Source organism: Lynx canadensis, chromosome A1 (assembly GCF_007474595.2).
Source record: "Lynx canadensis isolate LIC74 chromosome A1, mLynCan4.pri.v2, whole genome shotgun sequence".
NCBI lineage: Eukaryota > Metazoa > Chordata > Mammalia > Carnivora > Felidae > Lynx > Lynx canadensis.
Window position 1 is genome coordinate 192,504,972 of NC_044303.2, and position 16,323 is coordinate 192,521,294.

Sequence of the window (16,323 nt, forward strand, 5' to 3'; positions counted from 1 at the left end):
AAAAAAAAAAAAAAAAAGATCCACATCTAAATTTTTATACCCGTCTATTGCCCATCTATGCAAAACACCAAAATCTTATTATATACAGCATTTGTAAAATGCCATGCATAACATTATCTTTAACTATAGTTTTTATGACACAGCTGTCTCACACTTAGAACATTTTTACCATACATTTGATTTTACCAAATCTGCATAACACCTGTACTATTATTTTATATTTGCCTTCAAATCACCTTTTTTTTTTAATCTGAGTATTTTGGGACTTTACTCTCATCCAAGGAAGTCTCAGTCCTGAAATTGGGGGTTTGATATGCTAGATTAGGACTTTTCCTAATATTAATATAAATGCATAACTTAGAAAAATTTCTTTGTGCCTTTCCTAAAGACATCATATATACAATAATAGTACACCTTAACACACTTTGAGAAAAAAGTGATATAATCACTATTTTTATACAGCATTCTATGCTGGCTCTGTTATCTTGAAGCTTTGTTGCCTTGGCAGGTTACTTAAATCCTCTAACTAATGGTTATCTAACTAATGGTTGTTTTATCTGTAAAATGAGGATAACAAAAGTATCTATTGCACAGAGATTTAGAGTATTAGATGAGATAATGCATATAGAGTGTTTAACACAGTGCCTGGTTTTCTTGAGTGCCTTGATCACGAAATGTTTGCTCTATCTTTATTATAAGTGATTTATAGTATACAAAGCATTTCCCATGTATTAATTCCACAAGAACATGCTAAAGAAACCAAGTATCATTATTTCTACTTTATAGATAAGGAAGCCATGCCTGATAACTTATTCAGGGTTAATGAACCAGTACGTAGCAGAGTTGGACTTAAATTCTTCTTTGAAGGCACATTCATTGCTCCTTCCATTAAATTACATATGCTCTAGTAGGAAATGTCTTTGCCTGTTTTTTGTCATTGCCACCTACTAAAAAAGGAATTTTCCCACTGGCAAAAAAATTGAGTACAGGAAGGTGGAGAGTCATTTCTGTCATGACCATCAATATGCATTTATGAAGCACCTAGATGTGCAAAGCCCTTTTCACCAAGAAGGTATGATTTCCTCTGCTCCCTTAGCTGACCACAGAGCAAGTCACTGTGGAACTGATTGTCAGAGAAAACACTCAAACATGCATTAAAGTGAAGCCATCACTTCAACTTGGACTGCCTATCACCAGGTGAATTCAAGAATCTGAGCAACTTTTCAGACAATGTGGTTCTGGTGCTTAAAATAGTGTGGTATGTTAGGTTGGAGGAGGACAGTACAACATTCTTTTGGAATTTGATTTTCAAGTCAAGATCTAAATGCTTTGTTTCACTCTATGAAATTAGGGTTTTGCTTTTTTTTAAGTTTGTTTATTCATCGAGAGAGAGAGAGAGAGAGAGAGAGCAGGGAAGGGGCAGAGAGAGAGGATTCCAAGCAGGCTCTGCACTGTCAGCGAGGACGCTGATGCGGGGTTCAAACTCATGAACCATGAGACCATGACCTGAGCTGAAATCAAGAGCCAGATGCTTAACCACCTGAACCACCCAGGCGTCCCATCACTCTATGAAAGTGTTAAGGCATACAGCCTTAGTGTCTTCCACAGAGTAAGAAGAACAGATTCTGCCTTTCAACATTTCCAAGAAACCTTTCAAGGCAAATTTAAGTCAGAAAGTCATACTAGAAACTATCCTCCAGATATGAGGCAGCTCTAAAAAACTGCAGGGTCCTGTTCATAAGGAATAAAGAATTGCTACTATTGATGCCATATTTTCTTCTGTTTTCTTCCCCAAGAAGAAATTTAGATTACTAACAATCACAACTTACATTTCCAGAAGAGACACACCTATAAATGCCTGAAACTATAGAATCTGCAGCACAGCATTTACATTTTAATATAAAACTCTCTTAAAAATGATTGTATATGTGCTGGCCAACTATCCAACAAAAATGCAAAATCTGTTGGGGCAGATATATTGTTGACTTAAAAAAAAAAAGATTCCAAGTGTTGCAAGTGATCCTATTTCTGTAAAACCACAACTACATCTTAAAAATCTCTTTTATCTGTATATCTTTATCTATCTGCCTAGCTGGAAGAGAGTATATCAAAATGTTAACCGTGTCCCTCTGGAAGGGGGGAAGATTATGTGGGTTTTTTTTTTCTCCATATAGTTTTGTATTCTAACTTAGACAATGAGCAGGTGTTAGTGTTCTTTGCAGTATGTTTTTTCAAACTATTTAAAAATAACAACTCCAGGGCACCTGGGTGGCTCAGTCGATTAAGCGTCCAACTCTTGGTTTTGGCTCACGTCATGATCTCACAGTTTGTGAGCTGGTGTGTTTGAGCCCCACACGGGTGCGCTGGCAGTGGGATTCTCTGCCTGTGTGGGATTCTCTGCCTCCCTCTCTCTCTGCCCCTCCCCCACTCGCTCTCTAGCTCTCTCTCAAAATAAATAACCCTTAAAAAATAAATAAGTAAAATAAAAATAAAAATAACAACTCAGGACCACTTTGGCTATTTGGTGACTTACAGGTTGCAGCTCCCACAGGGAAAGTAAGGATGAAGGATGATGTTCAACATTCCACCAAACTCCTGGATGTAGCACATCTTTGGAGGGAAAAAAAAAATCCATGTAGATCTCATCTTAAGCAAACCTCTGGAGAAACCCAATACACTGGGTGGGGACCACTAACAAGCTATTCACTAATCAGGAATTCAGGTAACCTGACTAACATCTTTCCCATGACCTAGGAATTGAATGTGAGTTTTCAGCCTACACTTATCACATGGGAACATTTTCTCATCCAGTATAATGAGGATAATGCGTTTCTATTTCACAGGGCTGCCTGAGGACGGGGTAAGGTACTATGTGTGAAATGTCCAGCCCAATGACTGGCAGAGAGCAGAGGTACTTAATGAGTAGGAGCTACCTGCAGCCAGGGCCAGGCCAAGTCCCTTCCCCAGGGGAGAGGGAAGGAGACATTAATTCCAAATCCCCAAATTTCCTCTTCCTTTTAAGTAGTACAGGCAGACTCTGAAACCTCTCTCTGCTTCAGCTTCAGCTTCTCAAATGTGACTGGTGACGCTAGAGTTCCTGTTAGGATCCCAGAGACTGCAAGCAAGAAAAAGAAGAATCCTTCAGGAAAAGGAACTTACTCTTAACCATAAACGTCAAGAGCTAGAATCCTGAGTTTGTTCTGTTCACAGAGAGAGAATTAAAATTTCGATAACAGGGTTCAGAAATGAGCACTAAACATGGATAATGCAAAGCCATCGAAGAGAAAGTAATTGTCTTACAAAGAAGAAAATGTGACATAGTGATAAGAGCGAGGCTTAGAAAGGCTAGCTTCACCAGGTCCACACAGGTAGGAAGTGGTGATACTGGGATTTGAAGTGGGTTCAATTCCACCAGCTTCCTTGTCTTACTACAGTTATCAAATCCTCAGGTTCGAAATGAATGTTAGAGGCTCCAAGTCAGTTTCCTCGTCTCTAAGAGGGTTCAAACACTAGTAGATCAGGGAATCGTGCTCCGGTTTGTAAACTTGTCCACTAAAATATCATTAGTTTGCCAGATTTTGGAAAAGAAAAAACACAGGATGCCCTGTAAATTTGAATTTTTGATAAATAAATAAGTTTTAATATAAGTGCATGGACATACTTATATCAAAAAAAAATGTTGTTATTCTGAAATTGAAAGTTAACAGGTTCCCTGTCTTTTATCTGGCAACCTAAGATACGAACGTCAGCCCAGCATTCCACATACAATCTAAGCAAAAGGAGAGATTCTTCGCAGAATGTTGAAATGTGTAATTCAAAGCGAAAGGATGACATTTTTGAGTTTTTAAACCATAAAGCATTTGTGAAGCACTTTACACTTGACTAATAACTTCCTTTGATTTCGGTCCTCCCAGACTGACACTCAAAGAAATTATGCTACTCGCTCACTGTCACACAGCTAGTAAGTTAGAATGTCTGACATTAAATCTAGATAATCTAAAGTCACTGCTACTCTTACTACCATTGCTAATAATGGTAAGCACAGCTATAATTTATTAAGTGCTTGCTATATTGTCTGTCAGGTGCTGTGACTGGACTTTTATACATCATCTCCTCCTTTATGAGGACAAACTTCTGCACAGAGAAGACTCTCATGGAATACTATTTACAATCTTCTGTCTCAAAACATTTCTTTCGAATTCCAAAATTATGAGTGACTAAATTGAGGAGTACATTGCAAATAATTTAATACAAAATTTGACAAATTCCTGGGAAGTTATGGAGGACGGGGAATATGTATTGGCCAAAACTAACTCATCATCCTACATTGAACCCAGCACTCGGCAAAGAAAAGGGATCCAAAAATCTTTTTTATTAAATGAAAGAGCAAACGAATAAACAGAAGTCTACAGATATCAATCTAAGATTCTAGAAGAGTTGAGAAGGCATCCTTTTTTTCCAGTAAACAATTTAAAACCATCACAGAGCCTTCCAAGAGAAAAAAATAGATTACACAATAAGTAAGTAGTGTTGATCTGTACAACAAGCCTCCCTTCTCTAAGCTTTGCTTGAAAAAAAAATATTGTCAGAGAAGGAGGAAGATGGAGAAAAGAACAAAAGGTCTTTGTTTAATTAGGCAGTATTATGGTTCTTCAATAGACAACTTGCTTCATTGTGCAGCCTACAAAATTCACGGAGAGTGATCTCAGAAAGAACCCACCTGCTGCCGTTGCCATGTAAAGTTCTGTTGTCGAGAGACTCGAAGTGTCTGATTTGTGTCAGATACTAGGAGGTGGCTGAACTGCGGGACTATCCACAAGAGTTACAAATAACCTAATGACAGAGGGTTCGATGGCCACTTTTCTGGTATAGAAAAGCATAAGGGAGGAGGGCAGGAATGGAATAGAGGAATAGAGAAGACACCAACAAATATCAGGGGAAGAAAAAGAAATGAATTCAGTAAGGGTCAAGAGGGTGAATTCTAGCTCTAGCTCTACGAGCTGCTAGGGATGGGGTTAGATGAAGTTCTTTCCTTCCTGGGCCTCAGTTTCTTCATCTGTAAAATGAAGGCATGTGAGGGTTCAGGCTATGTCACCCCCAAATACGCCCCTTTAGCATACGAGTTATTTTGAATTAAAGCTGGTTGAGAAACAGCCAGTGCAAGAGGACACTCTGGTCACCTTATGTGCCCCTAAATGCAGGAGATAAATCTCCCATGCAAAAGGTACCCTTGCCGTACCAGAGGGTAGAAGACATCCTTATCACCAGAGATGAGAACCTGGGGCTGATGCGAATCTAGATGGGAATCTATGAACAAACCTTATTACTCTCTTGCCATATTTCTACCCCTAGCCCAGACCCCCTGATCTTGTAAATTATTTACAAACTGTTTCTTTATTGAGAAGCAAAAAAAAGAAAAAAAAGAAAAAAAGCTGCCTGCTTTGGTCGCTTCTTTGAGTCTTATATCTTTGGGGGGAGGGGCCTCCCGTATGTGTGTGTGAAATTACATTTCTTTTTCTCCTGTTCATCTGTTTTACGTCAGTTATTAGACCAGCCACAGAATTAAGAAGGAAGGAAGGAAAATGTTTACCTCCCCTATAGGCGTTAGACTTGAATGTTTCACGGAATGTATTCATGGATTCACAGGATATCGCCAAGTGGTACACAAAAGAAAAAATGCACTTGTGTGGTTAATTAAATTTGGAAAACGCTGGATGAAGCAAGGCAAAATGGGTTTCTTTTTTCAGGATTTTTAAGTTCAAATGTGCTTTCTTTTCTCATCTTTAAGGGGGGTGATAGTGCCTACCCCATTAAGTTCTGGTGAGGATTGAGTCAATTCTAAGCGCTAAACAGATATTAGCTTCTATTATAGTGGCTGTCGTCATCATCGTTAATCTCGTAAGTGGAAGGGTATAGAATATAGCATCTTCCAAACTTAAGAGCAAGAGACTTGTCTTATTTATTAATTTATTTGTGATTTTCTCAGCGGGCGAACATTGCTCACTATACTGTCTGAGAAATCTTGATCCAGAATTGACTCTAAGACCCCTTCCATCTCTGATATTTTATGACTCCGTGGTAAATTAAGCTCCTAAACACAGGCTTCTATGCTCTCAGCAAGAGTGCTAAAGCCCACAATATGCACTAAATGAAATTTACTGAACAAATGATTTTTTTTTAGTCGAGGACCCACAAACTCCACCTAGTTCACAAGCCCAGATTCCAGCCCTACGTCCAGCTGCAAGAGTTTTTCAGAGACTGGTTTTGATACTTGGAAAGGGGACGAGGAACTTCAGTGTATCTGCAAATGCTTAGCACCACCCCTCGCAGGCTAAATTTGCCCTAATCATCCAAGCCATTAGCTGTTTCATTCATTCACTTAGTTATTCATTCATTCAGAAATGTCTACACAATTTCCACCATGTTCCAAGCACTGTCCCCGCAATGAGGAGATTACAGTGATGAGTCATAGAGTAGGCCTTCACAGTAATTACAGTCTCCTAGAGGGGAAAAAGTATATACAGTAATGGTAAGATCAGGTGAGGAGTGCTGAGAGCAGCAGCAGTTTAGTGCAGTAACAGATTACAGTCAGCTTTGGAGAGCAGCAGCGTTGTCAGGGGAGAAGCATGTGGCATTTAAAGAGGACCTGGGGGGCGCCTGGGGGGGGCTCAGTCAGTTAAGCGTCCGACTTCAGCTCAGGTCACTATCTCACTTTCGAGTTGGAGTCCCACATCAGGCTCTATGCAGAGAGCTCAGAGTCTGGAGCCTGTTTCAGATTGTGTCTCCCTCTATCTCTGTCCTTCCCCCGCTTGCACTCTGTCTCTCTCTCTCTCAAAAATAAATGAACATAATAGATAGATAGATAGATAGACAGACAGACAGATAGGACCTTGAAGGAGATAGGCATGTGGACATTCTAGGCAGAAATTCACAGGCAAAGAATTAATACCCCATCATATCAACAGCTCACGTTGTAGTGTGTGGGCCAATCACGTGGCACAGACTCACAGGCTGTGAAGCCCTGGAATGACACCCCAGGTCTGCCACCTGCAGGTCACTTCCTTAAGCAAGTAACCTCTCCTAGTTTCCTTATTATTTCCCAAGTGTAAATATTAATGTGCGATGAGTAAGCAACAGTAAGAGTTGAATTTTATTTAGCCCTTGCCAAGTTGCAGGTGCTATTTTAAGCCCTTTGTACGTATTGGCTCATTTAATCCACACAACAAATGCATTTCCCAGGTGAAGTAGTTTGACCAAATCAAGGAGTAATGATAATCGAAGCCCAGACTTCTTCCCAACTCTTTCTGATTACTAACCCAGGCCAAACCACAGTCACTGTTATGATGCTCTCTCTTGCACAGTGAAGAAACTGAAGCCCAGCAAATTTATGAAACTCAAAGGCTTGAGGTTACACAGCTAGTAAATGGCAGAGCTGAGGCTCAGATCTAAGACTGAAACTTCACTTGCCAGCACGTGCTCTGAAAGGCCTGTGCAGGTTCTTCTAATAACTGTACCAGTGCATATGCTTCAAATAACTTACTGTGTGCTAGGCACTGTTTTAATCATTTCCATGGATTAATTCATTTAGGCCTTCCAATGGCCCCCTGAAGTGAGTATGGATGAGAGCAGGGAAGTATAGGGGCGCAAGGTAAGTGACCCACAGACTCACAGGTAGGAGCTAGTGCACTCAAGACTTGGACTCAAGCCAGCAGGCCTCCCAGTCTGAGTTCTCACTATGACATCATACTCCCTCTTTTAAACTTTGTTGAATGTTTATTTATTTTTGAGAGAAAGAGAAAGAGAGAGAGAGGGAGGGAGGGGCAGAGAGAGAGGGAGACAGAGAATATCAAGCAGGCTCCATACTGAGTGCCGAGCCCAACACAGGGTTTGAACCCACAAACCATGAGATCACGACCTGAGCCGAAATCAAGTGTCGAGTGCTCAACCAATCGAACCACCCAGGTGCCCGCTCCCTCTTAAAAAAAAAAAAGAAAGAAAGAGGAAGAACGGGACAGAAGACACTGAACATTCAGAACCCCACTTCCCTTACTCAGAAGACACTTGAGATGATCTAAAATTTGAGGGTAACATGGCTAAACGATAAAGTGCTCCCCTGGGAATTACCCCTTTCCTGATTTGAATCATTCATTATTTTCCTTTTTTTTTTAATGTTTATTTATTTTTGAGACAGAGAGAGACAGAGCGAGACAGAGCATGAGCAGTGGAGGGACAGAGAGAGAGGGAGACACAGAATCCGAAGCAGCTCCAGGCTCTGAGCTGTCAGCACAGAGCCTGACGCGGGGCTCGAACTCACAGACTGTGAGATCACGACCTGAGCTGAAGTCGGACGCTTAACCGACTGAGCCACCCAGGCGCCCCGAATCATTCATATTTTCATTGCAGGAACTGTGTAGGAGTTGGGGAGAGATTTCATTAAGTGAAGGATGCGGCACTTTCTGTATGTTCAAATTGACTTTGTCGATATGCACCCTTATGGAAGACACTTGAAATCTTTAAAATTGGAGCACGTACACAGCGGGTGATAGCGGTTGTGCGCACGCACACTAAATGGAAAAACAAATGGAGGGAGCTATTTAAAGTATGAGAGCCAAGTGACAGGATACACTTTAAAATTAGAAGAGATGAGGGTCTCCAAAGCTTAAATGAAAGGAGTCCTATGGAGCCTTTTTATTTCTACCGTTTCATGTTCTGTAACCTTCTTTTTAATAGTAGCTATCATCTCAAATGTGGTGGGCATTTTTGGAAGCTAGAAATGATCATTAGCTCTTCGAATTAAAAGACACCAATAATTGACTGATAATCTGTCTCAGTTAAGCTTTTTCCTGACGCTCTTTCCCTTGTTTTTATTCAGAGTGTGAAAAATGCCTAGCAGGTGGACTTTCTGCTGAAAACTGAAGGAAAGATGTATTTTGGCTAATTGCTTTGTGCAAGAGTTGGTTAGGAAATGAGAGCTGGCGTTAAAGGCAAGATAAGTGTGCAATTAATGACAACTGGGTAGGAATTAAAGAGCAGGAAAATATTACAGCGAGTCTACGTTAATAGCATGAAAATAAAACCTCTCCACTTGAGAGGCAATCTCCTCTGCTTCCTTGTTTTATATCTTGAGTCTTTTTCAATTAGCTGCAGGTCATGGAAAAACAAATAACAAATCTATCATCCATCTTTTGCTTCCATTTGAAACTACAGTATGAGATTGTTTTGGGTAGAAGTAAAATCGGTCATTTTAAAAGTTTATTATGTATATAAGTGCACATAAAATATTAATTATGGTATGCCTTATAATATGCTAATACTAACAATTCCTGAGAATTACTCTGTGCCAGGTACTGTGCTGGCGTCACGGGGATTAAGTCACTCAGTCCCGACAATTTAGAAGGATGCATGGAGATAACCAATGAGGAAACCAGGACTCAAAGAAGTTAAGTAATTTATTAACGGTCATACAGATTACTGGTGGTGAAGAAGGATTCCAACTCATGGCCTTGTGACCCAAAACCCATTCTCTTCATGGCCACTCTGTATGCCAGTCTTACCTGTTGTTATTCCTTACGCCACTTGCTTGAAACAGCAGAGAAACCTGTTAGCGGCCATCTTATTATCTGATCCTTGTATAAAATTGTGCTTCTCAGGTTGGAAACTGGGGAACACAGGGAGGCACCTTGGTCTCTGAAGCCAGAGGATATTAAATGATGTCCCTTCCTAGAATGTTAAAGCTAGTCAATTGGTAATTCAAAAACAATGTGGATGGAACTAGAGTGTATTATGCTAAGCGAAGTAAGTTAGTCAGAAAAAGACAGTGTATGATTTTACTCATATGTGGAATGTAGAAACAAAGCAGATGAATATAGGGGAAGGGAAGGAAAAATAAGCTAAAAACAGGGAGGCAACCCATAAGAAACTCTTAAATACAGAGAACAAACTGAGGGTTGCTGGAGGGGTTCTGGGTTGGGGATGGGCTAAATGGGTGATGGGCACTAAGTAAGGCACTTGGGATGAACACTTGATGTTATATGTAAGTGACGAATTACTGGTTCTAATACTGGAACTAATGGTACACATATGTTAACTTACTTGAATTTAAATAAATACATTTTTTAAAAATGCATTTTTACATTAAAACACATGTTATAGAGAATTCATATGAATTTTTAAGGTAAAACATGATAAACACTAAAAAGAGATGTTGGGTTCAGCTGTACATTCCAGAAGAGCTAAGCCCATCCCCAAGTTTTGGTTCATCTTTCTAAAGACATCATCACACCTTACCCCGCCCACCTGCCCCCTTCTTCTGGTGATTGCACCATATCATTCTATAGGGGACCACCCTCATGTACATTTTCACTCTCAGTGACTCAGTGGTGGACCCCATTCCTGGCTTTAATGGAAGACTGTGATCCAGGGGGACCCAATTATAGGTAATTGGGAAAGAGAAATTCTTTTGTATTGACTTGAAGCTGGGAAGATGACTGCCTAGAGCTGCTCTGAGCCATCTGGCCTCTATGTTAGCAGACCTTGCCCGAGAATGACGCCAGCATGGAGCAAATCAGGGCCAAGAGATGGAGCAAGACCAAGTCCTGCTGAAATCGTTGGAGCTCTGGCCATGCTTGAGGCGAAATCCTGAACTCATTCATTATGTGAGCCAGTAAATTCTTTTTTTGTATAAATGTATTTGTGCTCTCACTTGTAATGGAAAGTATCCTAATACAATGCGCATTAATCCCTTTGATCATTACAGAAACGCTGAAGTCAAGCTTTTGGCCACAAGATGGAAGAAAAAAATCCATGGCCGCTGGTGGTGTTTCCACAATACAATACATCTGTATAGGATGGGAGAGGAAGGATCAGAACCTCAGAAAAAGGAAAGGCTCATGGAAATGAATAGCCAGGACCCTCTACCTACACAAGTACATAAATCAAGCAATGAAACAAAAATGATGTATTGAGAATATGGGCAGGATTCCCAGAATAAATAATTCTTTCTGTTCCCATAATAATGTGATGGTGGATATGCCTGGATAGGAATGACCTATGTGATGAGACAAAGAAAAGAATAAATGTAACTTAGCCAACCCTCTAAGAAAACCATCGGCCACGTTAGTAAAAAAAAGATGGATAATTAGAAACGATGCGCATATATCTTTATACATACCTGCTGTATTTTTCAAGAACCTGGGTCTAAAATTGGCTATAATTTTATTTGTTGGGCCTCCTAAACTTTGAAACTTAATACTTTTTAGCTCTACAAAAGCAGAGTGGTGTCCAACTAAGACCAAGGTTGAAGAAAGCCAAGAGCTCTCAGCTCTAGTCTCAGCTCTGCTCGTTATTACCATGTGGTCTTGGGAACCTCTTTCATCTTGAAGGTATCCCCAAGTTTGGCCCCAGTGTAATGATCTCAACTTCCTTTCCTGTAGTCAGCACACCCTCATCCCCTCTGCCAGACAAGTGTCCCTGTGCTCATGCCACCCGATACTGCCATACTGGCTGTTCTAGGTGCACCCTCCCTTTCCGCAACGATTGCAAGTCCTGCCTACACTACAAAGTCCTCCTTACTGTCACAGTTTACATTTATTTCTTCCAAGTTTTCAGAACATAGAATATCAACAAGGATATTTAAAGTGTCATCTAGTCTAATCCCACCCTCTTTCCACCAATTTGTGGCTTATGTATTTGACCGGTGCAACTCAAAAGCCTGCAGGGACCCTGAGAAGTACAGGATGTACGATGATGGGGTGAAGGTGTATAATTGAAAGTAACACTTGCCTGGTTACCATAACTTCTAAAATATCGCACCCACCTCATAGCCAAACCAAACACAGCTGTAACTATTCAGACCAGCGGATCAGCACTCTAGACCCTGCCTTTCATTATCTCAGCCATGACATGGCTGATCATGAATGCTAACCAAAAATTATAGTTGTATGAAACATGGTATTTCCGCTTCCGTATTATTTCAGCTCTGTTGAAATGCCTTCTTTAGGAATCAATTAATACCTGGAGTGTTCGCTACACTAAGAAGCACTCAACTATCTCAAACCTCTGCTATTTTCCACAATCATTTCAAAGGTATTACTAGTGTTACTCCCCAAATGGAAGCCCCTTGAGATCAGGACACAAGCTGTTATGTGGCACACAAGTTGGGTTAGAGACTGATTTTTTTTTTCACTTGACTCATGCATGCTCTACCCCTGACCATGAGAACATCTTGTTGGAAGAGAATTTCTCTGGAGGCCTATTTTAGAAAATTACAAATAAAGTAGTGAAGCAATTAAATCCAAACTGCTCACCCATAGGATGTGGGAGAGGATCTCTCATTTCATCCAGAAATCTTGATTGTGGGATGATTTTTTGTTTTGGTGTGTCTGCAAAGTAAAAAATCCTCAAGCATTCATCACCCAGCAATTATATATAAATGTTGCAATTAAATTTTCTATTTTCCCAAGCTGATAAGTGTCAGGAGAAAAAAACCACATTAAATCCACTTAGGCAAGGCAGGTTTAAAAAAAAAAAAAACACTTTAATGGACCAAAATTATGTCAACAACTCTCAGTTCCTGTTTGCAAGTAGAGACATCACGATTATTCCACTGGTTTTCTGATCGTTCAATGTATTGGGTTCCCTCACCTGTGCTAGACTCCAGGTCAGGTCCTTCTGCCTTGTGAGTAAACCTCAGTTAGATCAAAACAGTCCACCTGCACTGAGGATCCAGAAGTTAGAGGCCTCCAACATCCTTGCCAAGTGACCAATGAAGACATGATACTCGCTCTCTGTTGCTGAAAATGGAATGAAGAAATTTTAGGGCTTCACAAATTCCTTTCAAGAGAAACACCTGGGGGAGCCTGGGTGGCTCAGCCAGTTAAGCGTCCGACTTCGGCTCAGGTCAAGATCTCACGGTCCGTGAGTTCGAGCCCCGCCTTGGGCTCTGTGCTGACAGCTCAGAGCCTGGAGCCTGCTTCAGATTCTGTGTCTCCCTCTCTCTCTGACCCTCCCCCATTCATGCTCTGTCTCTGTCTGTCTCAAAAATAAATAAACATTAAAAAAAAATTAAAAAAAAAAAAGAGAAACACCCGGATCCACGCCTGGCCACTGACACTTCAGCACTCATCTACAAATGAGAGCTGAATGAGCATATAATTTCCTAACCTGATTAGGTTTTATATTTGGTAGTTTTGCAAAAGGAAGGAAAACAGAGGCAGGAAATATAGAAACTGATAACCCAATGACACTTGTTTGTGTCATTTGTTTATGTGCAACGTAAACGAGACTTGCCATTATTTTGTCAAAGGGGTATAGACGTGTTTTCGTGAGTTTACTCAATAAAAAAATAATTTTTTCTAGAATATCTTAGCTCTTGTGCATGAGCCCATTCACATGAAAAAATAAAGCTTGACATTCTCAGAGAAAATACTGACATATTTAGAGTGTTAGTAATGAAAATAATATTTATGGAGGAAGTACCACAAAGAACTTTACATTGAATTTTGCAATTAATCCTAACAATCAGTTGAAATAACTAATATTACCCTCCATTTTACAGAGGAGAAAACTGAGGCACAGACAGATGAAGTATCTCAGCCACAAGGATATAATTACTAAGTAGTGAAATAGAGGGGCACCTGGGTGGCTCAGTTGGTTAAGCGTCCAACTATTGATTTTGGCTCAGGTCATGATCTCACAGTCATGAGATCAAACCCCACATCAGGCTCTACACTGAGCATAGAGCCTGCTTGGGATTCTCCTTCTCTCTCTCTGTTGCCCTCTGCCCCTTTCCCCTGCTCTCTTTCTCTAAACTAACTAACTAACTAACTAACTAAATAAATAAATAAATAAAATTAAAAAAAAAATAGGAGTACTGGGATATGAACTCAGGAAACCTAAGTTCAGAGAATGTAAACATTCCATATATATGTATGTATTTTTTATTTCATTTTTACTGCATCAACTGGTGCCCCAATGGCCTACTTTCATGAGACAATTGTGTTCCTAAAGTAGCAACCACTTTAAAATCACAAATCAGCATCATCCAGTATGTCTTCCAGGGGACACAACTGTTCTGTCAGATAGCACTCATTAGCAGAGCAATTAGGTCCAATACGTTTTGGAAACTTGGACATGGTTCAAACAGGCTGTTCTACTGCAGGACCCCTCAGAGCCTTTAACGCATCAGTGTGCACTGCGTTTAAAATAAAATGCAAACTCCTCAGCATTGCCTACCAGACCCATCAAGATCTGGTTTCTACAGACCTTCCCAAAGCTGAGCCACTGAAATCATCATCTCCACCCCAGTCTGTGCCAACCACGCTCCCCCACCTCTGCTTCTCCCACCAGCCAATCTCTCTGCTGCCTCAGCATCTTTCTTTGCACTTGCTGCCCCCTGCCCCCCATACTCTCCCAGCTTCTTACAGAGTTCTTTCTTCTTCTCACCACTCAGGTATCAGCTGCAATACGGGCTCTTTCAGAAAGCCTTTCCCACAGCCCCGTTTGAAACCCAGATGGCCCATCCCTGTTGTCTTCATCCTATTACCTCTTTTGTTTTCTTCATATACCTTGTTCATTTATCTACTTACTTGATTATCAGCCCTTTTCTAAATAAAAGGTCCTGGAGATATGAGGACACAAGGCCCAGAAGGACAAGGACGCTATTTTATTCAGTGCTGGATCCTCACTAGTTAGCACAATCCCTGACACATACGGATGCCCAGTAAATGTTTGTCAAATGAGTGAATGAATATCCAAGAAGTGGACCCAATTCATTCCATTTCCTGAACAAATCCGACACCTCACCTTTTTAATATCTATTATATCTCACAGAGGGCTTGTGCACCACTGAACGCAGTTTGTGAAAAGCAAAACTAAGCCAAATAAAGTCTATTATTTAAAATAAAGGAATATTTAAATTACCTATCTCTGGCCTACCTTAAAATAGCTGTGCTTAAAATTAATATTGTGGGGTATTTCTAATGAAATGTTTAAATGCATCTAATTAGTATAATTATGTTCCATTAGATTAATTTAAATATGTCTAGCACTTTTTATGGTTTAAAGAATACAGGATTTTCCATCCTCAAAAATACACCTCGGCCAAGTGATAGAAGCTCTTGAAGTGATGCAGATTTTAGATATAAATAGACTTACTGAAATTCCTGAATTCTCCAAGAATGATATACTAAAATGCATACTGTGGGTTGAATAATTGTGTCCCCACCCAAAAAGATGATAAAGTCCTAACCCCTAATACTCATGAAAGTGATCTTTTTTGGAACTAGAATCTTTGCAGACAATCGAGTTAAGATGAGATTATTAGGGTGAACCCTGATCCAGTAAGACTGTGTCCTTATAAAAAGGGAGAATTTGGATACAAAGACAGACATGTACAGGCAGAAGATGATGTAAAGACACAGGGAGAAGATCATCTACAATTCAAGGAATACCTGAGGCTACCAGAAGCCAGGAAGGAAGCCTGGAACAGATCTTCCCTTATATCCCTTAGAAGGAAACAGCCCTGCCAAAACCTTAACCTTGAATTTCTAGCCTCCAGAAACATGAGATGATAAATTTATGTTGTTGAAGCCACCCAGTTGGTGGGTCTTTGTTACGGTAATCCTAGGCAACTAACACAATAAATTAGAACTAATTATAATAGATTAAGAGATTAATTAGAAAAATACCTGTTCAGGAAAAGGAAGATGGTATAGAAGGTGGCTGGGAGAGCCATCAGAGTGCCATGCAGTTCTATCCCTTATGAACCAGAGAAGGATGGAAAAAAGGAAGGAAGGTATGTTGGCTGAATAGAAGAGCCTTAGACTGCATTTCAATTCCGAGAAAGTTACACAAAACTGATGTGGAGTCCTTGAACAAAAGTTACCCATCAGATAAGTCCCATGTCTCCCAGAAATGGGTCTGCCTTACCGTCTTTACCGTGCCCAGTCATTAGCTGGGAGCAGTCCATGGGAAGCATGGCTTTAGCACCAGTGCAGCAATAAATTTTAAGGCATGGCAGCTGGGACAGTCAGAGATCTGAGTGACACCACTGCCTCCACACTCTAGCCTTGCTGTTATCATGGAGGTCTTGCTAGAAGTTAAGCTGGAGAGATTTGGGAATCCTCCTATGAAAGTAACCAGTTACATAGTGGTTAAGAGTTTGCCATTCCAATTAGAAGACCAGATCTTCTTGTTAGTTCTGCACTGCTACTTACCAGCTCTGTGGTCTCAGGCAGCTAATGATCTCTGAACCTCAGTTTCCTCTTCTGTAAAATGAGGAATAATAATATCTAACTCAAAGGTCATTGTGAGTTTTAATCAGAT